The sequence below is a fragment of the Ambystoma mexicanum genome, chromosome 1p, assembly GCF_040938575.1.
Source record: "Ambystoma mexicanum isolate Mex_15411 chromosome 1p, UKY_AmexF1_1, whole genome shotgun sequence".
Lineage (NCBI taxonomy): Eukaryota > Metazoa > Chordata > Amphibia > Caudata > Ambystomatidae > Ambystoma > Ambystoma mexicanum.
The window spans coordinates 4,506,057-4,528,714 of NC_090921.1; the positions used below are offsets into that span (position 1 = coordinate 4,506,057).

Here is a 22,658-nt window from a genome sequence, read left to right on the forward strand (position 1 = left end):
AAGTGTTTCCATTAAGCTCCAAAACCAAGAGACCCGCCAACATGGCTGGCATCAAATGGTCCGACACCCCATTTAAATACTTCGGTACCCTATTTCCACATTCAAACATTGGAATCTTTGACGGTATCCATGGAGCATATATAATACAACTGCGGCGGAACTTGGCGAGATGGAGCAAATCACCAATGTCGCTAATGGGTAGAATTTCAGCCTGAAGGTTATCGTCCTTCCCAAGCTGCTATATTTGTTCGGTAAGATATTGTTATGGCGAGGCAGAGACTTTTTCACTGAATGGGTGTGCCTGTGCACCGATTTTGTGTTGACACCCGGCCCAATTACAATGCAATGAGCAGTCTTAGCGCTGCGGTATGAGTCTGGTAGCCTTGCGGCTACACATTTTGAATTATACTACTTGCTTGCACAGAATCAGTTTGCAGCATACTGGTTCGGGACTGATATGGCACATCCCCATGTTAAACTAGAAACCGTGACTGCTAGTGATGCCAATCTACAAACTCTTCTGCTTGTTGACTGCTATAAATGGGACAATCCAGTAGACTCAGTGGGATCCACACTTCCTGCGTGGAGGAAACTGTTCCGGCAGGTGGAGATTGCCGCCCCTTACGATAAACAATCCTGCCCTAAGCCCCATCATGGACTGCAGGATCATCACAGACTGGCTGGAAGCACAGTTTCACACGCTGGGAGACATGTTTGTTGAGGGTCATTTCAAAGATTGGAATGGAGTCACGGCTCAGATCGACAGTGGGCCATTATAAATATTGCAATTTAAACGCATGCACGCATCATTTAGGTGGCATTGGCCTTCTTTCCCGTGGGAACCAGTTCCCTATCCTTGCTTGTCACACATAATGAATTCCAGGAGGTGAGGAGAGGGATATCTGCCCTATATAATCTAGTACAACAGAATACACCACAGATAGAGTCAAAAGCTAGACTCAAATGGAGTCAGGACTTGCAGATGGTGTTGAGCAATGGACAAGCATTTTGTAGACTTGCAAAAGAGTTTAAGCTCATCTACTTTAACATGGTAAATTGCCTTCATTATACCCCATCCAGAATCACATTATTCAATTCAGAATCTGAGGGCAGGTGCCCGATATGCCGGACCCCAAATGCAGACTTTTTGCATATTCTCTGGGCCTGCCCGATGCTGGGATCATATTGGTCAGAGGTGTGCAAGGTCCTAGTGGACATTACTGGCTTTCGGGTGGACGTGCTTTCCCGTACATGTATGTTTGACGTTGTGGGCAAAATGTTTATTATCATCCATAGACTGTTAAATCTAGGTCTTTTCGTAGCTAAACGAGTTATATATTAGAAATGGAAGGACAACTGTCCTCTCATGCCCAATATGTGGATGTCAAATATGGAATTGGCCAACGATATGGATATACTGTATGCTACCCTCTCCCAGCGGGGTGTCATCCCAAAGACAAATAGGCTGCTCTTAAGGACTATATAATGTTCGAAAACTGACTGATACACAACATGACCAAAGCACTGACTCTGTGGCAGATTGAGAATAGATATGGCTTAACCACTGATATACAATGTAATCAGGCACCATGTAATGTATATGCCTTGCCTCCTGATGCTTTATTTTTGTACTGTTTGTTCAACCACCTAAGTGCTGAAATAAAAAAAGAATTCAAAAAATGCCATGCCACCTCTGCCTGCATGGACTTTGCATCACAGCAACTGTCAGAGATGCATATGTGACATTTGAGCCTGCTCTGTGCCATGGCAGAACTGGCTCTCTAACTGTTAGGAGACTGGCTACAGCAAGTCATGTGTACAATCATTTTACCAAGGCGCATTTATGAATGAGGGCTCTGTGTCATTTAATCGACAGCCGTTTTTTCGACGGGTGGTTTTACGAAGAGTTTTGCCGAAAAAACTCATCAAATTTTTGTCCAATACATTTTTGGGGGGTTACTCCCCTCCCCCTCCTCTACCAATTTTCTGTTTTCCCCATCCCTTAATATGCCCTCCCCATTCCCCCCCCAAAAAATGTTGATGAGTGTTTTCGGCAAAAACCATTCGTAAAAACACCAGTCGAAAAAACGGGTGTCGGGTGTCGATGAAAGGACGTAGTACCATGAATGAGGGGGTCTGACCCCCTTTTACCCCTATACACCTTCGCCAATTACATGTACTCATTACACAGACAGCCTTAGAATCATTAGCAGCATTTAATTTAAATAAGAATAAAAAAAGCCAGGGCTTTCACACCTTTGCAGATGACAATCCGTCACATCAAAACATACATGACAACATCTTTGCCACAGCTGGGAGGGAGGTTTTGTAACAGAGCTCGGGAGAATTGAATGTTCCCATTGGATTGAATGGGGGTTAGAAATATTTTAGGAGGGAGAAGGTAAAATAGAGCGCAATTTGTGATGAAATAATTGAGAGACTCCCGACTATGTCGGGAGGGTTTGCATGCAAGTAAATGTGGAATAATATCAACTATTCTAGCTGGATATGGGAGAATCTCGGTGTTAGTACATCAAAATGTGGAGTTTATCGGCATGCACGAAATTGTAGGCCACAGAAACATAAAACAATGAAGTTAACTCCAGATAAGATACTAAAGGCCTGGGTAAGCCAGTCTGCCTGCTCTGTACAGGCAAACCTGACGACCTATCTGCCCCCTTGTGCATACAGCACATTGGCCACCGAAAGAAAGCCAAAATATGAATTAGGTAACAATGTCATGTGCAGCCCACTTTAATTGCAAAGTGCGAACTTTTCAGCTGACTAAAGTCAAGAAACGAACTCATCATGTTGTGATGTTTCTCGCAGTTTCTGTGTTGTGCATGCGCCCAGCACCGGGCAGCGTGGGCCACATGCAGCTCACTACAGTGGGAATAGGTTGTGCTGCCAAGCTTGATCAAAGTGGGGGCCTGTGCCCCCCTGCCCTTCCATGGGAACACCACTAACTATAGTTAATATGTTCACCAGTGGATAAAGTGGGGTGCTACATTGAGGGGGGGCGTGGCCAAAGTATGTGTGTATTTAGGCCACACCCCAAATGAGAGCCCCCCCCACTCGCCAATGCAGGGTAGAGGGGTTGGTGAAAGGCTGGGGCACACCAAAGGTGTAATACCAGTGTGCCCCTCTCTCACACGCACCAGGCAGCCCTTTCATTCAAGGTGCCGCGTGGATAACAACCACAGGCTCCTTGAATGAAAGGGCTGCCTGCTGCGTGATGACTACTCTGAAACAGGGACCTGTCTCTCCGTCTGTTTTCCTGTAAAGAGTCATCACTCCTCATGAAGCCTCATTTAAAAGGCCTCATGCTGCATGATGACACCTGCAGGCAGTCCGTGTAACTGTGCAACGCTTCGGCTACAGGACTGCCTGAGGAGCCCTTTCTTGAGACTGCCGAGGCGTGGCCCAGGCTAACACCGGCCCACTTAAAGCCCTGATGATCACCCATATAGTATACACCTCCTCAATTACGTGCAGTCATTACACAACAGAACGTGATTTATGCTGCAGTGAAGAGCACTCCGTTTATAGTCGGGAGTTCTGCCCTGGGGGCAATAAAAAGTGGCATAATTAAAAGTTCAGAGTTAAATAGATAATGTATTGTGCGAGCACATATTAGAAACATGCGGATTTTGCTATGGTAATTTCTTTGCGGTATTTTCTTCAACAAGTATACACCAGTAAACCATCTGTGAGCAAATTCGTAGACGTGGCTGGGACGTTTGGATGCTTTCATGAGAGCTCCAGGGGGCGGTAGAGGGATGAATGTTTACGTTAGAGCTGCAGAATAATGTGCATAATGTTCTGATTTCACTTTCAAAATGTCAGCAGCATGCAAACAGATTTTTAGAAGTAAAAAAAAACTTTGCTGCATTGGCCGGGAATCGAACCCGGGCCTCCCGCGTGGCAGGCGAGAATTCTACCACTGAACCACCAATGCTTGCATGTTGACCCCTGTGGGAAAAAGTGCAGTTGAGCACAATTCACGAATGCCAAAGGACCGGATAGAGCAACAGGAAAGCAATGCACTTTCAATTTCAAAAGCAGGGAGCAGGCAGAGAGCTCACATTCTGGTGAAATCTTCATTCATACTTTGCTACGTCCTTTTTTTAAGTTTTACTCTCTGCCTTACTGTAGTTCGCACGGAAATAAGAGAAACCTTGTCAACCACTTCAATTCCTTCAAACTCATTATTGCTTACAACATTAATATGTCCGGTCAGATTCATGGGTAAGACTTTTAGAAAATATTATTCAATAATAAAATCAAATTTCTCATTTCATTGTAAATTGAATACATTCATTAATGCTCATATCTTCTATTTCACAATGATATCATTGCCTCTAGACAAAAGATTATTCTTCATGAATTCTGCAAAGAAACTAGAAAAGCGGATGCCATTAACACCAAAAACAAGTTAACTCAGCCCAATAATTCTCAGTTCTCACCATACATTGATTCGAAGTGCACGGTTCTTGGCGCAAGCATAATGAGTTTAGATGAAATTAATCAACACCAATGACTTTTCTTTGTATACCAATCAACACCCACACGTGTTTCGAGTCTTAGGGAGAGGTTGCACTATTCAGTGTATTTCACTTTTGATAAACTTTTTATTTCGCTATCGGTATATCTGTAAGTATTGGTATAGTCGCAGTTATTAGATCATCCCTCCCCCGTCTTTGTCAAGGTGTTTGCTGTTGTGTGATTAAACCTAAGGAAGATAGAAGCCCTTTATCTACAAAGTGCTGCTGGCGGTCACCTGCTGGCCAACAAACTGCCACCAAGGCCAGCCGCCCTGCCGCGACTCCTAGCAAGGAAAGGGGAAGCTAGACCCGGCCAGGACCGCTGTCTCATCGAGTAAACAGCTCCCGCCTGAAAGAGGAAGAGACCGAGGGCAGCCTCCTGCTGCCTTGGGAAGACCACCATGTTCGACTGCCATCTGCCAATGTAACTGTCTCTCATTTCGGACCTACAGGCCCATACCGTGTGATCACGGTCCTGCCGGTCCCTGCTGGTCTGGGCCCCCCAGATCAGACTGGTGCCTTGGGTCCGCCCAGGCTACCCTCCATCCAGGCAGGCACACCGGGTAATTATTGCCCCAACTGGTTAGGAAAGACACCTGCAGTAAAACTATCTTGTTCATATTATCTAAAGTGGGGATAGTAATGCACTGCAGCACAGACATGAATGGCACTTTCTACTGGTTTTATGGAGAACTATTTGGCCCGAGGAGGAAAACAGCCAATGCCGAAATGGAGCAATGTCTAGACAGTATCCCGATCCCTCTGCTCTCCAGAGAAGCCAGTGCCCTATTCAAAAGTCCCATGACGCAAGAAGAAATCAAAACAGCAATCTGCGAGGTGCCCAATGGTAATGCACCCAGGTCAGATGGGCTATGCCAGAATTTTATGAAGAATTTCCGGACCTCCTACCCCATATCTATTACAGCTTTGGGAGGAGTCCCTTTCAAAAGGGACATTACCCGAATCAATGCGAGAACTCATAATAATCTTGCTTTTATAACTTAATAAGCCTGCGCGGGATTGCGTCTTCTGCCGTCCACTATCTCTTATCAAGGTGGACGTTAAAAGGTACGCCAAAATAATACCAACTAGGCTTCTACCCTTCTAATGCACCTGGACCAGTCGGGATGACTCTAAATCTGCAAAGACTATTCAACATGTTGATCTGAGTGGACCCAGAGGTGCATGAAGTGGCTGTTTCTCTAGACATGCAGAAAGTATTTGACTCTGTGTCCTGGCAATTCCTCTTCAAAGTCCTAGAGAAATATGGTTTTGGCCCTGATTTTTCCATCTTGGATTAGATTGTTATGAACAAAGCCATTCGCCAGGCGGAGATCGAATGACATACTCTCCTCAATTCTCCATTTAGCTAAGTGTACGAGGCAAGGCAGCCCTCGTTCCCCACTACTATTCGCATTGGTGGTGGAACTGCTGGCAGACATCATTAGCGATCATTTCCAAGATAAGGGCATCAAACTGGGGGGCACTCCTGAAATGATATTGCTTTGCGCTGATGCTATTCAATTACTTGTGAGGAATCCGGGCAGGGCATATAGCCCATGATCCTGACCCAAGTGGTGACTGATTTCAGTAAATACTCAAGACTCTGCATTAGTAGAGCTAAATCCAAAGTGTTTCCATTAAGCTCCAAAACCAAGAGACCCGCCAACATGGCTGGCATCAAATGGTCCGACACCCCATTTAAATACTTCGGTACCCTATTTCCACATTCAAACATTGGAATCTTTGACGGTATCCATGGAGCATATATAATACAACTGCGGCGGAACTTGGCGAGATGGAGCAAATCACCAATGTCGCTAATGGGTAGAATTTCAGCCTGAAGGTTATCGTCCTTCCCAAGCTGCTATATTTGTTCGGTAAGATATTGTTATGGCGAGGCAGAGACTTTTTCACTGAATGGGTGTGCCTGTGCACCGATTTTGTGTTGACACCCGGCCCAATTACAATGCAATGAGCAGTCTTAGCGCTGCGGTATGAGTCTGGTAGCCTTGCGGCTACACATTTTGAATTATACTACTTGCTTGCACAGAATCAGTTTGCAGCATACTGGTTCGGGACTGATATGGCACATCCCCATGTTAAACTAGAAACCGTGACTGCTAGTGATGCCAATCTACAAACTCTTCTGCTTGTTGACTGCTATAAATGGGACAATCCAGTAGACTCAGTGGGATCCACACTTCCTGCGTGGAGGAAACTGTTCCGGCAGGTGGAGATTGCCGCCCCTTACGATAAACAATCCTGCCCTAAGCCCCATCATGGACTGCAGGATCATCACAGACTGGCTGGAAGCACAGTTTCACACGCTGGGAGACATGTTTGTTGAGGGTCATTTCAAAGATTGGAATGGAGTCACGGCTCAGATCGACAGTGGGCCATTATAAATATTGCAATTTAAACGCATGCACGCATCATTTAGGTGGCATTGGCCTTCTTTCCCGTGGGAACCAGTTCCCTATCCTTGCTTGTCACACATAATGAATTCCAGGAGGTGAGGAGAGGGATATCTGCCCTATATAATCTAGTACAACAGAATACACCACAGATAGAGTCAAAAGCTAGACTCAAATGGAGTCAGGACTTGCAGATGGTGTTGAGCAATGGACAAGCATTTTGTAGACTTGCAAAAGAGTTTAAGCTCATCTACTTTAACATGGTAAATTGCCTTCATTATACCCCATCCAGAATCACATTATTCAATTCAGAATCTGAGGGCAGGTGCCCGATATGCCGGACCCCAAATGCAGACTTTTTGCATATTCTCTGGGCCTGCCCGATGCTGGGATCATATTGGTCAGAGGTGTGCAAGGTCCTAGTGGACATTACTGGCTTTCGGGTGGACGTGCTTTCCCGTACATGTATGTTTGACGTTGTGGGCAAAATGTTTATTATCATCCATAGACTGTTAAATCTAGGTCTTTTCGTAGCTAAACGAGTTATATATTAGAAATGGAAGGACAACTGTCCTCTCATGCCCAATATGTGGATGTCAAATATGGAATTGGCCAACGATATGGATATACTGTATGCTACCCTCTCCCAGCGGGGTGTCATCCCAAAGACAAATAGGCTGCTCTTAAGGACTATATAATGTTCGAAAACTGACTGATACACAACATGACCAAAGCACTGACTCTGTGGCAGATTGAGAATAGATATGGCTTAACCACTGATATACAATGTAATCAGGCACCATGTAATGTATATGCCTTGCCTCCTGATGCTTTATTTTTGTACTGTTTGTTCAACCACCTAAGTGCTGAAATAAAAAAAGAATTCAAAAAATGCCATGCCACCTCTGCCTGCATGGACTTTGCATCACAGCAACTGTCAGAGATGCATATGTGACATTTGAGCCTGCTCTGTGCCATGGCAGAACTGGCTCTCTAACTGTTAGGAGACTGGCTACAGCAAGTCATGTGTACAATCATTTTACCAAGGCGCATTTATGAATGAGGGCTCTGTGTCATTTAATCGACAGCCGTTTTTTCGACGGGTGGTTTTACGAAGAGTTTTGCCGAAAAAACTCATCAAATTTTTGTCCAATACATTTTTGGGGGGTTACTCCCCTCCCCCTCCTCTACCAATTTTCTGTTTTCCCCATCCCTTAATATGCCCTCCCCATTCCCCCCCCAAAAAATGTTGATGAGTGTTTTCGGCAAAAACCATTCGTAAAAACACCAGTCGAAAAAACGGGTGTCGGGTGTCGATGAAAGGACGTAGTACCATGAATGAGGGGGTCTGACCCCCTTTTACCCCTATACACCTTCGCCAATTACATGTACTCATTACACAGACAGCCTTAGAATCATTAGCAGCATTTAATTTAAATAAGAATAAAAAAAGCCAGGGCTTTCACACCTTTGCAGATGACAATCCGTCACATCAAAACATACATGACAACATCTTTGCCACAGCTGGGAGGGAGGTTTTGTAACAGAGCTCGGGAGAATTGAATGTTCCCATTGGATTGAATGGGGGTTAGAAATATTTTAGGAGGGAGAAGGTAAAATAGAGCGCAATTTGTGATGAAATAATTGAGAGACTCCCGACTATGTCGGGAGGGTTTGCATGCAAGTAAATGTGGAATAATATCAACTATTCTAGCTGGATATGGGAGAATCTCGGTGTTAGTACATCAAAATGTGGAGTTTATCGGCATGCACGAAATTGTAGGCCACAGAAACATAACTCAATGAAGTTAACTCCAGATAAGATACTAAAGGCCTGGGTAAGCCAGTCTGCCTGCTCTGTACAGGCAAACCTGACGACCTATCTGCCCCCTTGTGCATACAGCACATTGGCCACCGAAAGAAAGCCAAAATATGAATTAGGTAACAATGTCATGTGCAGCCCACTTTAATTGCAAAGTGCGAACTTTTCAGCTGACTAAAGTCAAGAAACGAACTCATCATGTTGTGATGTTTCTCGCAGTTTCTGTGTTGTGCATGCGCCCAGCACCGGGCAGCGTGGGCCACATGCAGCTCACTACAGTGGGAATAGGTTGTGCTGCCAAGCTTGATCAAAGTGGGGGCCTGTGCCCCCCTGCCCTTCCATGGGAACACCACTAACTATAGTTAATATGTTCACCAGTGGATAAAGTGGGGTGCTACATTGAGGGGGGGTGTTGCCAAAGTATGTGTGTATTTAGGCCACACCCCAAATGAGAGCCCCCCCCCACTCGCCAATGCAGGGTAGAGGGGTTGGTGAAAGGCTGGGGCACACCAAAGGTGTAATACCAGTGTGCCCCTCTCTCACACGCACCAGGCAGCCCTTTCATTCAAGGTGCCGCGTGGATAACAACCACAGGCTCCTTGAATGAAAGGGCTGCCTGCTGCGTGATGACTACTCTGAAACAGTAACCAGTCTCTCCGTTTGTTTTCCTGTAAAGAGTCATCACTCCTCATGAAGCCTCATTTAAAAGGCCTCATGCTGCATGATGACACCTGCAGGCAGTCTGTGTAACTGTGCAACGCTTCGGCTACAGGACTGCCTGAGGAGCCCTTTCTTGAGACTGCCGAGGCGTGGCCCAGGCTAACACCGGCCCACTTAAAGCCCTGATGATCACCCATATAGTATACACCTCCTCAATTACGTGCAGTCATTACACAACAGAACGTGATTTATGCTGCAGTGAAGAGCACTCCGTTTATAGTCGGGAGTTCTGCCCTGTGGGCAATAAAAAGTGGCATAATTAAAAGTTCAGAGTTAAATAGATAATGTATTGTGCGAGCACATATTAGAAACATGCGGATTTTGCTATGGTAATTTCTTTGCGGTATTTTCTTCAACAAGTATACACCAGTAAACCATCTGTGAGCAAATTCGTAGACGTGGCTGGGACGTTTGGATGCTTTCATGAAAGCTCCAGGGGGCGGTAGAGGGATGAATGTTTACGTTAGAGCTGCAGAATAATGTGCATAATGTTCTGATTTCACTTTCAAAATGTCAGCAGCATGCAAACAGATTTTTAGAAGTAAAAAAAAACTTTGCTGCATTGGCCGGGAATCGAACCCGGGCCTCCCGCGTGGCAGGCGAGAATTCTACCACTGAACCACCAATGCTTGCATGTTGACCCCTGTGGGAAAAAGTGCAGTTGAGCACAATTCACGAATGCCAAAGGACCGGATAGAGCGACAGGAAAGCAATGCACTTTCAATTTCAAAAGCAGGGAGCAGGCAGAGAGCTCACATTCTGGTGAAATCTTCATTCATACTTTGCTACGTCCTTTTTCAAGTTTTACTCTCTGCCTTACTGTAGTTCGCACGGAAATAAGAGAAACCTTGTCAACCACTTCAATTCCTTCAAACTCATTATTGCTTACAACATTAATATGTCCGGTCAGATTCATGGGTAAGACTTTTAGAAAATATTATTCAATAATAAAATCAAATTTCTCATTTCATTGTAAATTGAATACATTCATTAATGCTCATATCTTCTATTTCACAATGATATCATTGCCTCTAGACAAAAGATTATTCTTCATGAATTCTGCAAAGAAACTAGAAAATCGGATGCCATTAACACCAAAAACAAGTTAACTCAGCCCAATAATTCTCAGTTCTCACCATACATTGATTCGAAGTGCACGGTTCTTGGCGCAAGCATAATGAGTTTAGATGAAATTAATCAACACCAATGACTTTTCTTTGTATACCAATCAACACCCACACGTGTTTCGAGTCTTAGGGAGAGGTTGCACTATTCAGTGTATTTCACTTTTGATAAACTTTTTATTTCGCTATCGGTATATCTGTAAGTATTGGTATAGTCGCAGTTACTAGATCATCCCTCCCGCGTCTTTGTCAAGGTGTTTGCTGTTGTGTGATTAAACCTAAGGAAGATAGAGGCCCTTTATCTACAAAGTGCTGCTGGCGGTCACCTGCTGGCCAACAAACTGCCACCAAGGCCAGCCGCCCTGCCGCGACTCCTAGCAAGGAAAGGGGAAGCTAGACCCGGCCAGGACCGCTGTCTCATCGAGTAAACAGCTCCCGCCTGAAAGAGGAAGAGACCGAGGGCAGCCTCCTGCTGCCTTGGGAAGACCACCATGTTCGACTGCCATCTGCCAATGTAACTGTCTCTCATTTCGGACCTACAGGCCCATACCGTGTGATCACGGTCCTGCCGGTCCCTGCTGGTCTGGGCCCCCCAGATCAGACTGGTGCCTTGGGTCCGCCCAGGCTACCCTCCATCCAGGCAGGCACACCGGGTAATTATTGCCCCAACTGGTTAGGAAAGACACCTGCAGTAAAACTATCTTGTTCATATTATCTAAAGTGGGGATAGTAATGCACTGCAGCACAGACATGAATGGCACTTTCTACTGGTTTTATGGAGAACTATTTGGCCCGAGGAGGAAAACAGCCAATGCCGAAATGGAGCAATGTCTAGACAGTATCCCGATCCCTCTGCTCTCCAGAGAAGCCAGTGCCCTATTCAAAAGTCCCATGACGCAAGAAGAAATCAAAACAGCAATCTGCGAGGTGCCCAATGGTAATGCACCCAGGTCAGATGGGCTATGCCAGAATTTTATGAAGAATTTCCGGACCTCCTACCCCATATCTATTACAGCTTTGGGAGGAGTCCCTTTCAAAAGGGACATTACCCGAATCAATGCGAGAACTCATAATAATCTTGCTTTTATAATTTAATAAGCCTGCGCGGGATTGCGTCTTCTGCCGTCCACTATCTCTTATCAAGGTGGACGTTAAAAGGTACGCCAAAATAATACCAACTAGGCTTCTACCCTTCTAATGCACCTGGACCAGTCGGGATGACTCTAAATCTGCAAAGACTATTCAACATGTTGATCTGAGTGGACCCAGAGGTGCATGAAGTGGCTGTTTCTCTAGACATGCAGAAAGCATTTGACTCTGTGTCCTGGCAATTCCTCTTCAAAGTCCTAGAGAAATATGGTTTTGGCCCTGATTTTTCCATCTTGGATTAGATTGTTATGAACAAAGCCATTCGCCAGGCGGAGATCGAATGACATACTCTCCTCAATTCTCCATTTAGCTAAGTGTACGAGGCAAGGCAGCCCTCGTTCCCCACTACTATTCGCATTGGTGGTGGAACTGCTGGCAGACATCATTAGCGATCATTTCCAAGATAAGGGCATCAAACTGGGGGGCACTCCTGAAATGATATTGCTTTGCGCTGATGCTATTCAATTACTTGTGAGGAATCCGGGCAGGGCATATAGCCCATGATCCTGACCCAAGTGGTGACTGATTTCAGTAAATACTCAAGACTCTGCATTAGTAGAGCTAAATCCAAAGTGTTTCCATTAAGCTCCAAAACCAAGAGACCCGCCAACATGGCTGGCCTCAAATGGTCCGACACCCCATTTAAATACTTCGGTACCCTATTTCCACATTCAAACATTGGAATCTTTGACGGTATCCATGGAGCATATATAATACAACTGCAGCGGAACTTGGCGAGATGGAGCAAATCGCCAATGTCGCTAATGGGTAGAATTTCAGCCTGAAGGTTATCGTCCTTCCCAAGCTGCTATATTTGTTCGGTAAGATATTGTTATGGCGAGGCAGAGACTTTTTCACTGAATGGGTGTGCCTGTGCACCGATTTTGTGTTGACACCCGGCCCAATTACAATGCAATGAGCAGTCTTAGCGCTGCGGTATGAGTCTGGTAGCCTTGCGGCTACACATTTTGAATTATACTACTTGCTTGCACAGAATCAGTTTGCAGCATACTGGTTCGGGACTGATATGGCACATCCCCATGTTAAACTAGAAACCGTGACTGCTAGTGATGCCAATCTACAAACTCTTCTGCTTGTTGACTGCTATAAATGGGACAATCCAGTAGACTCAGTGGGATCCACACTTCCTGCGTGGAGGAAACTGTTCCGGCAGGTGGAGATTGGCGCCCCTTACGATAAACAATCCTGCCCTAAGCCCCATCATGGACTGCAGGATCATCACAGACTGGCTGGAAGCACAGTTTCACACGCTGGGAGACATGTTTGTTGAGGGTCATTTCAAAGATTGGAATGGAGTCACGGCTCAGATCGACAGTGGGCCATTATAAATATTGCAATTTAAACGCATGCACGCATCATTTAGGTCGCATTGGCCTTCTTTCCCGTGGGAACCAGTTCCCTATCCTTGCTTGTCACACATAATGAATTCCAGGAGGTGAGGAGAGGGATATCTGCCCTATATAATCTAGTACAACAGAATACACCGCAGATAGAGTCAAAAGCTAGACTCAAATGGAGTCAGGACTTGCAGATGGTGTTGAGCAATGGACAAGCATTTTGTAGACTTGCAAAAGAGTTTAAGCTCATCTACTTTAACATGGTAAATTGCCTTCATTATACCCCATCCACAATCACATTATTCAATTCAGAATCTGAGGGCAGGTGCCCGATATGCCGGACCCCAAATGCAGACTTTTTGCATATTCTCTGGGCCTGCCCGATGCTGGGATCATACTGGTCAGAGGTGTGCAAGGTCCTAGTGGACATTACTGGCTTTCGGGTGGACGTGCTTTCCTGTACATGTATGTTTGACGTTGTGGGCAAAATGTTTATTATCATCCATAGACTGTTAAATCTAGGTCTTTTCGTAGCTAAACGAGTTATATATTAGAAATGGAAGGACAACTGTCCTCTCATGCCCAATATGTGGATGTCAAATATGGAATTGGCCAACGATATGGAAGTACTGTATGCTACCCTCTCCCAGCGGGGTGTCATCCCAAAGACAAATAGGCTGCTCTTAAGGACTATATAATGTTCGAAAACTGACTGATACACAACATGACCAAAGGACTGACTCTGTGGCAGATTGAGAATAGATATGGCTTAACCACTGATATACAATGTAATCAGGCACCATGTAATGTATATGCCTTGCCTCCTGATGCTTTATTTTTGTACTGTTTGTTCAACCACCTAAGTGCTGAAATAAAAAAAGAATTCAAAAAATGCCATGCCACCTCTGCCTGCATGGACTTTGCATCACAGCAACTGTCAGAGATGCATATGTGACATTTGAGCCTGCTCTGTGCCATGGCAGAACTGGCTCTCTAACTGTTAGGAGACTGGCTACAGCAAGTCATGTGTACAATCATTTTACCAAGGCGCATTTATGAATGAGGGCTCTGTGTCATTTAATCGACAGCCGTTTTTTCGACGGGTGGTTTTACGAAGAGTTTTGCCGAAAAAACTCATCAAATTTTTGTCCAATACATTTTTGGGGGGTTACTCCCCTCCCCCTCCTCTACCAATTTTCTGTTTTCCCCATCCCTTAATATGCCCTCCCCATTCCCCCCCCAAAAAATGTTGATGAGTGTTTTCGGCAAAAACCATTCGTAAAAACACCAGTCGAAAAAACGGGTGTCGGGTGTCGATGAAAGGACGTAGTACCATGAATGAGGGGGTCTGACCCCCTTTTACCCCTATACACCTTCGCCAATTACATGTACTCATTACACAGACAGCCTTAGAATCATTAGCAGCATTTAATTTAAATAAGAATAAAAAAAGCCAGGGCTTTCACACCTTTGCAGATGACAATCCGTCACATCAAAACATACATGACAACATCTTTGCCACAGCTGGGAGGGAGGTTTTGTAACAGAGCTCGGGAGAATTGAATGTTCCCATTGGATTGAATGGGGGTTAGAAATATTTTAGGAGGGAGAAGGTAAAATAGAGCGCAATTTGTGATGAAATAATTGAGAGACTCCCGACTATGTCGGGAGGGTTTGCATGCAAGTAAATGTGGAATAATATCAACTATTCTAGCTGGATATGGGAGAATCTCGGTGTTAGTACATCAAAATGTGGAGTTTATCGGCATGCACGAAATTGTAGGCCACAGAAACATAACTCAATGAAGTTAACTCCAGATAAGATACTAAAGGCCTGGGTAAGCCAGTCTGCCTGCTCTGTACAGGCAAACCTGACGACCTATCTGCCCCCTTGTGCATACAGCACATTGGCCACCGAAAGAAAGCCAAAATATGAATTAGGTAACAATGTCATGTGCAGCCCACTTTAATTGCAAAGTGCGAACTTTTCAGCTGACTAAAGTCAAGAAACGAACTCATCATGTTGTGATGTTTCTCGCAGTTTCTGTGTTGTGCATGCGCCCAGCACCGGGCAGCGTGGGCCACATGCAGCTCACTACAGTGGGAATAGGTTGTGCTGCCAAGCTTGATCAAAGTGGGGGCCTGTGCCCCCCTGCCCTTCCATGGGAACACCACTAACTATAGTTAATATGTTCACCAGTGGATAAAGTGGGGTGCTACATTGAGGGGGGGCGTGGCCAAAGTATGTGTGTATTTAGGCCACACCCCAAATGAGAGCCCCCCCCACTCGCCAATGCAGGGTAGAGGGGTTGGTGAAAGGCTGGGGCACACCAAAGGTGTAATACCAGTGTGCCCCTCTCTCACACGCACCAGGCAGCCCTTTCATTCAAGGTGCCGCGTGGATAACAACCACAGGCTCCTTGAATGAAAGGGCTGCCTGCTGCGTGATGACTACTCTGAAACAGGGACCTGTCTCTCCGTCTGTTTTCCTGTAAAGAGTCATCACTCCTCATGAAGCCTCATTTAAAAGGCCTCATGCTGCATGATGACACCTGCAGGCAGTCCGTGTAACTGTGCAACGCTTCGGCTACAGGACTGCCTGAGGAGCCCTTTCTTGAGACTGCCGAGGCGTGGCCCAGGCTAACACCGGCCCACTTAAAGCCCTGATGATCACCCATATAGTATACACCTCCTCAATTACGTGCAGTCATTACACAACAGAACGTGATTTATGCTGCAGTGAAGAGCACTCCGTTTATAGTCGGGAGTTCTGCCCTGGGGGCAATAAAAAGTGGCATAATTAAAAGTTCAGAGTTAAATAGATAATGTATTGTGCGAGCACATATTAGAAACATGCGGATTTTGCTATGGTAATTTCTTTGCGGTATTTTCTTCAACAAGTATACACCAGTAAACCATCTGTGAGCAAATTCGTAGACGTGGCTGGGACGTTTGGATGCTTTCATGAGAGCTCCAGGGGGCGGTAGAGGGATGAATGTTTACGTTAGAGCTGCAGAATAATGTGCATAATGTTCTGATTTCACTTTCAAAATGTCAGCAGCATGCAAACAGATTTTTAGAAGTAAAAAAAAACTTTGCTGCATTGGCCGGGAATCGAACCCGGGCCTCCCGCGTGGCAGGCGAGAATTCTACCACTGAACCACCAATGCTTGCATGTTGACCCCTGTGGGAAAAAGTGCAGTTGAGCACAATTCACGAATGCCAAAGGACCGGATAGAGCAACAGGAAAGCAATGCACTTTCAATTTCAAAAGCAGGGAGCAGGCAGAGAGCTCACATTCTGGTGAAATCTTCATTCATACTTTGCTACGTCCTTTTTTTAAGTTTTACTCTCTGCCTTACTGTAGTTCGCACGGAAATAAGAGAAACCTTGTCAACCACTTCAATTCCTTCAAACTCATTATTGCTTACAACATTAATATGTCCGGTCAGATTCATGGGTAAGACTTTTAGAAAATATTATTCAATAATAAAATCAAATTTCTCATTTCATTGTAAATTGAATACATTCATTAATGCTCATATCTTCTATTTCACAATGATATCATTGCCTCTAGACAAAAGATTATTCTTCATGAATTCTGCAAAGAAACTAGAAAAGCGGATGCCATTAACACCAAAAACAAGTTAACTCAGCCCAATAATTCTCAGTTCTCACCATACATTGATTCGAAGTGCACGGTTCTTGGCGCAAGCATAATGAGTTTAGATGAAATTAATCAACACCAATGACTTTTCTTTGTATACCAATCAACACCCACACGTGTTTCGAGTCTTAGGGAGAGGTTGCACTATTCAGTGTATTTCACTTTTGATAAACTTTTTATTTCGCTATCGGTATATCTGTAAGTATTGGTATAGTCGCAGTTATTAGATCATCCCTCCCCCGTCTTTGTCAAGGTGTTTGCTGTTGTGTGATTAAACCTAAGGAAGATAGAAGCCCTTTATCTACAAAGTGCTGCTGGCGGTCACCTGCTGGCCAACAAACTGCCACCAAGGCCAGCCGCCCTGCCGCGACTCCTAGCAAGGAAAGGGGAAGCTAGACCCGGCCAGGACCGCTGTCTCATCGAGTAAACAGCTCCCGCCTGAAAGAGGAAGAGACCGAGGGCAGCCTCCTGCTGCCTTGGGAAGACCACCATGTTCGACTGCCATCTGCCAATGTAACTGTCTCTCATTTCGGACCTACAGGCCCATACCGTGTGATCACGGTCCTGCCGGTCCCTGCTGGTCTGGGCCCCCCAGATCAGACTGGTGCCTTGGGTCCGCCCAGGCTACCCTCCATCCAGGCAGGCACACCGGGTAATTATTGCCCCAACTGGTTAGGAAAGACACCTGCAGTAAAACTATCTTGTTCATATTATCTAAAGTGGGGATAGTAATGCACTGCAGCACAGACATGAATGGCACTTTCTACTGGTTTTATGGAGAACTATTTGGCCCGAGGAGGAAAACAGCCAATGCCGAAATGGAGCAATGTCTAGACAGTATCCCGATCCCTCTGCTCTCCAGAGAAGCCAGTGCCCTATTCAAAAGTCCCATGACGCAAGAAGAAATCAAAACAGCAATCTGCGAGGTGCCCAATGGTAATGCACCCAGGTCAGATGGGCTATGCCAGAATTTTATGAAGAATTTCCGGACCTCCTACCCCATATCTATTACAGCTTTGGGAGGAGTCCCTTTCAAAAGGGACATTACCCGAATCAATGCGAGAACTCATAATAATCTTGCTTTTATAACTTAATAAGCCTGCGCGGGATTGCGTCTTCTGCCGTCCACTATCTCTTATCAAGGTGGACGTTAAAAGGTACGCCAAAATAATACCAACTAGGCTTCTACCCTTCTAATGCACCTGGACCAGTCGGGATGACTCTAAATCTGCAAAGACTATTCAACATGTTGATCTGAGTGGACCCAGAGGTGCATGAAGTGGCTGTTTCTCTAGACATGCAGAAAGTATTTGACTCTGTGTCCTGGCAATTCCTCTTCAAAGTCCTAGAGAAATATGGTTTTGGCCCTGATTTTTCCATCTTGGATTAGATTGTTATGAACAAAGCCATTCGCCAGGCGGAGATCGAATGACATACTCTCCTCAATTCTCCATTTAGCTAAGTGTACGAGGCAAGGCAGCCCTCGTTCCCCACTACTATTCGCATTGGTGGTGGAACTGCTGGCAGACATCATTAGCGATCATTTCCAAGATAAGGGCATCAAACTGGGGGGCACTCCTGAAATGATATTGCTTTGCGCTGATGCTATTCAATTACTTGTGAGGAATCCGGGCAGGGCATATAGCCCATGATCCTGACCCAAGTGGTGACTGATTTCAGTAAATACTCAAGACTCTGCATTAGTAGAGCTAAATCCAAAGTGTTTCCATTAAGCTCCAAAACCAAGAGACCCGCCAACATGGCTGGCATCAAATGGTCCGACACCCCATTTAAATACTTCGGTACCCTATTTCCACATTCAAACATTGGAATCTTTGACGGTATCCATGGAGCATATATAATACAACTGCGGCGGAACTTGGCGAGATGGAGCAAATCACCAATGTCGCTAATGGGTAGAATTTCAGCCTGAAGGTTATCGTCCTTCCCAAGCTGCTATATTTGTTCGGTAAGATATTGTTATGGCGAGGCAGAGACTTTTTCACTGAATGGGTGTGCCTGTGCACCGATTTTGTGTTGACACCCGGCCCAATTACAATGCAATGAGCAGTCTTAGCGCTGCGGTATGAGTCTGGTAGCCTTGCGGCTACACATTTTGAATTATACTACTTGCTTGCACAGAATCAGTTTGCAGCATACTGGTTCGGGACTGATATGGCACATCCCCATGTTAAACTAGAAACCGTGACTGCTAGTGATGCCAATCTACAAACTCTTCTGCTTGTTGACTGCTATAAATGGGACAATCCAGTAGACTCAGTGGGATCCACACTTCCTGCGTGGAGGAAACTGTTCCGGCAGGTGGAGATTGCCGCCCCTTACGATAAACAATCCTGCCCTAAGCCCCATCATGGACTGCAGGATCATCACAGACTGGCTGGAAGCACAGTTTCACACGCTGGGAGACATGTTTGTTGAGGGTCATTTCAAAGATTGGAATGGAGTCACGGCTCAGATCGACAGTGGGCCATTATAAATATTGCAATTTAAACGCATGCACGCATCATTTAGGTGGCATTGGCCTTCTTTCCCGTGGGAACCAGTTCCCTATCCTTGCTTGTCACACATAATGAATTCCAGGAGGTGAGGAGAGGGATATCTGCCCTATATAATCTAGTACAACAGAATACACCACAGATAGAGTCAAAAGCTAGACTCAAATGGAGTCAGGACTTGCAGATGGTGTTGAGCAATGGACAAGCATTTTGTAGACTTGCAAAAGAGTTTAAGCTCATCTACTTTAACATGGTAAATTGCCTTCATTATACCCCATCCAGAATCACATTATTCAATTCAGAATCTGAGGGCAGGTGCCCGATATGCCGGACCCCAAATGCAGACTTTTTGCATATTCTCTGGGCCTGCCCGATGCTGGGATCATATTGGTCAGAGGTGTGCAAGGTCCTAGTGGACATTACTGGCTTTCGGGTGGACGTGCTTTCCCGTACATGTATGTTTGACGTTGTGGGCAAAATGTTTATTATCATCCATAGACTGTTAAATCTAGGTCTTTTCGTAGCTAAACGAGTTATATATTAGAAATGGAAGGACAACTGTCCTCTCATGCCCAATATGTGGATGTCAAATATGGAATTGGCCAACGATATGGATATACTGTATGCTACCCTCTCCCAGCGGGGTGTCATCCCAAAGACAAATAGGCTGCTCTTAAGGACTATATAATGTTCGAAAACTGACTGATACACAACATGACCAAAGCACTGACTCTGTGGCAGATTGAGAATAGATATGGCTTAACCACTGATATACAATGTAATCAGGCACCATGTAATGTATATGCCTTGCCTCCTGATGCTTTATTTTTGTACTGTTTGTTCAACCACCTAAGTGCTGAAATAAAAAAAGAATTCAAAAAATGCCATGCCACCTCTGCCTGCATGGACTTTGCATCACAGCAACTGTCAGAGATGCATATGTGACATTTGAGCCTGCTCTGTGCCATGGCAGAACTGGCTCTCTAACTGTTAGGAGACTGGCTACAGCAAGTCATGTGTACAATCATTTTACCAAGGCGCATTTATGAATGAGGGCTCTGTGTCATTTAATCGACAGCCGTTTTTTCGACGGGTGGTTTTACGAAGAGTTTTGCCGAAAAAACTCATCAAATTTTTGTCCAATACATTTTTGGGGGGTTACTCCCCTCCCCCTCCTCTACCAATTTTCTGTTTTCCCCATCCCTTAATATGCCCTCCCCATTCCCCCCCCAAAAAATGTTGATGAGTGTTTTCGGCAAAAACCATTCGTAAAAACACCAGTCGAAAAAACGGGTGTCGGGTGTCGATGAAAGGACGTAGTACCATGAATGAGGGGGTCTGACCCCCTTTTACCCCTATACACCTTCGCCAATTACATGTACTCATTACACAGACAGCCTTAGAATCATTAGCAGCATTTAATTTAAATAAGAATAAAAAAAGCCAGGGCTTTCACACCTTTGCAGATGACAATCCGTCACATCAAAACATACATGACAACATCTTTGCCACAGCTGGGAGGGAGGTTTTGTAACAGAGCTCGGGAGAATTGAATGTTCCCATTGGATTGAATGGGGGTTAGAAATATTTTAGGAGGGAGAAGGTAAAATAGAGCGCAATTTGTGATGAAATAATTGAGAGACTCCCGACTATGTCGGGAGGGTTTGCATGCAAGTAAATGTGGAATAATATCAACTATTCTAGCTGGATATGGGAGAATCTCGGTGTTAGTACATCAAAATGTGGAGTTTATCGGCATGCACGAAATTGTAGGCCACAGAAACATAACTCAATGAAGTTAACTCCAGATAAGATACTAAAGGCCTGGGTAAGCCAGTCTGCCTGCTCTGTACAGGCAAACCTGACGACCTATCTGCCCCCTTGTGCATACAGCACATTGGCCACCGAAAGAAAGCCAAAATATGAATTAGGTAACAATGTCATGTGCAGCCCACTTTAATTGCAAAGTGCGAACTTTTCAGCTGACTAAAGTCAAGAAACGAACTCATCATGTTGTGATGTTTCTCGCAGTTTCTGTGTTGTGCATGCGCCCAGCACCGGGCAGCGTGGGCCACATGCAGCTCACTACAGTGGGAATAGGTTGTGCTGCCAAGCTTGATCAAAGTGGGGGCCTGTGCCCCCCTGCCCTTCCATGGGAACACCACTAACTATAGTTAATATGTTCACCAGTGGATAAAGTGGGGTGCTACATTGAGGGGGGGTGTTGCCAAAGTATGTGTGTATTTAGGCCACACCCCAAATGAGAGCCCCCCCCCACTCGCCAATGCAGGGTAGAGGGGTTGGTGAAAGGCTGGGGCACACCAAAGGTGTAATACCAGTGTGCCCCTCTCTCACACGCACCAGGCAGCCCTTTCATTCAAGGTGCCGCGTGGATAACAACCACAGGCTCCTTGAATGAAAGGGCTGCCTGCTGCGTGATGACTACTCTGAAACAGGGACCTGTCTCTCCGTCTGTTTTCCTGTAAAGAGTCATCACTCCTCATGAAGCCTCATTTAAAAGGCCTCATGCTGCATGATGACACCTGCAGGCAGTCCGTGTAACTGTGCAACGCTTCGGCTACGGGACTGCCTGAGGAGCCCTTTCTTGAGACTGCCGAGGCGTGGCCCAGGCTAACACCGGCCCACTTAAAGCCCTGATGATCACCCATATAGTATACACCTCCTCAATTACGTGCAGTCATTACACAACAGAACGTGATTTATGCTGCAGTGAAGAGCACTCCGTTTATAGTCGGGAGTTCTGCCCTGGGGGCAATAAAAAGTGGCATAATTAAAAGTTCAGAGTTAAATAGATAATGTATTGTGCGAGCACATATTAGAAACATGCGGATTTTGCTATGGTAATTTCTTTGCGGTATTTTCTTCAACAAGTATACACCAGTAAACCATCTGTGAGCAAATTCGTAGACGTGGCTGGGAGGTTTGGATGCTTTCATGAGAGCTCCAGGGGGCGGTAGAGGGATGAATGTTTACGTTAGAGCTGCAGAATAATGTGCATAATGTTCTGATTTCACTTTCAAAATGTCAGCAGCATGCAAACAGATTTTTAGAAGTAAAAAAAACTTTGCTGTATTGGCCGGGAATCGAACCCGGGCCTCCCGCGTGGCAGGCGAGAATTCTACCACTGAACCACCAATGCTTGCATGTTCAAGTCCCTGGAAAAATGTGCAGTTGAGCACAATTCATGAATGCCGAAGGATTGGATAGGGTGACAGGAAACCAATGCACTTTCAATTTCAAAAGCAGGGAGCAGGCAGAGAGCTCACATTCTGGTGAAATCTTCATTCATACTTTGCTACGTCCTTTTTCAAGTTTTACTC

At 45.3% G+C, this 22,658-nt stretch overlaps 3 non-coding genes across 3 annotated transcripts; all 3 read right to left on the reverse strand.

Moving 5' to 3' along the window:
- Positions 1-3,887: 3,887 nt before the first annotated feature.
- On the reverse strand, positions 3,888-3,958 carry TRNAG-GCC (transfer RNA glycine (anticodon GCC)). Its single transcript has one exon. It is a non-coding gene; the product is annotated as a tRNA-Gly (tRNA).
- Positions 3,959-10,061: 6,103 nt separating this feature from the next.
- Positions 10,062-10,132, reverse strand: TRNAG-GCC (transfer RNA glycine (anticodon GCC)). Its single transcript has one exon. It is a non-coding gene; the product is annotated as a tRNA-Gly (tRNA).
- A 6,101-nt stretch (positions 10,133-16,233) lies between these two features.
- TRNAG-GCC (transfer RNA glycine (anticodon GCC)) lies at positions 16,234-16,304 on the reverse strand. The gene has a single exon. It is a non-coding gene; the product is annotated as a tRNA-Gly (tRNA).
- Between the last annotated feature and the right edge of the window lie 6,354 nt (positions 16,305-22,658).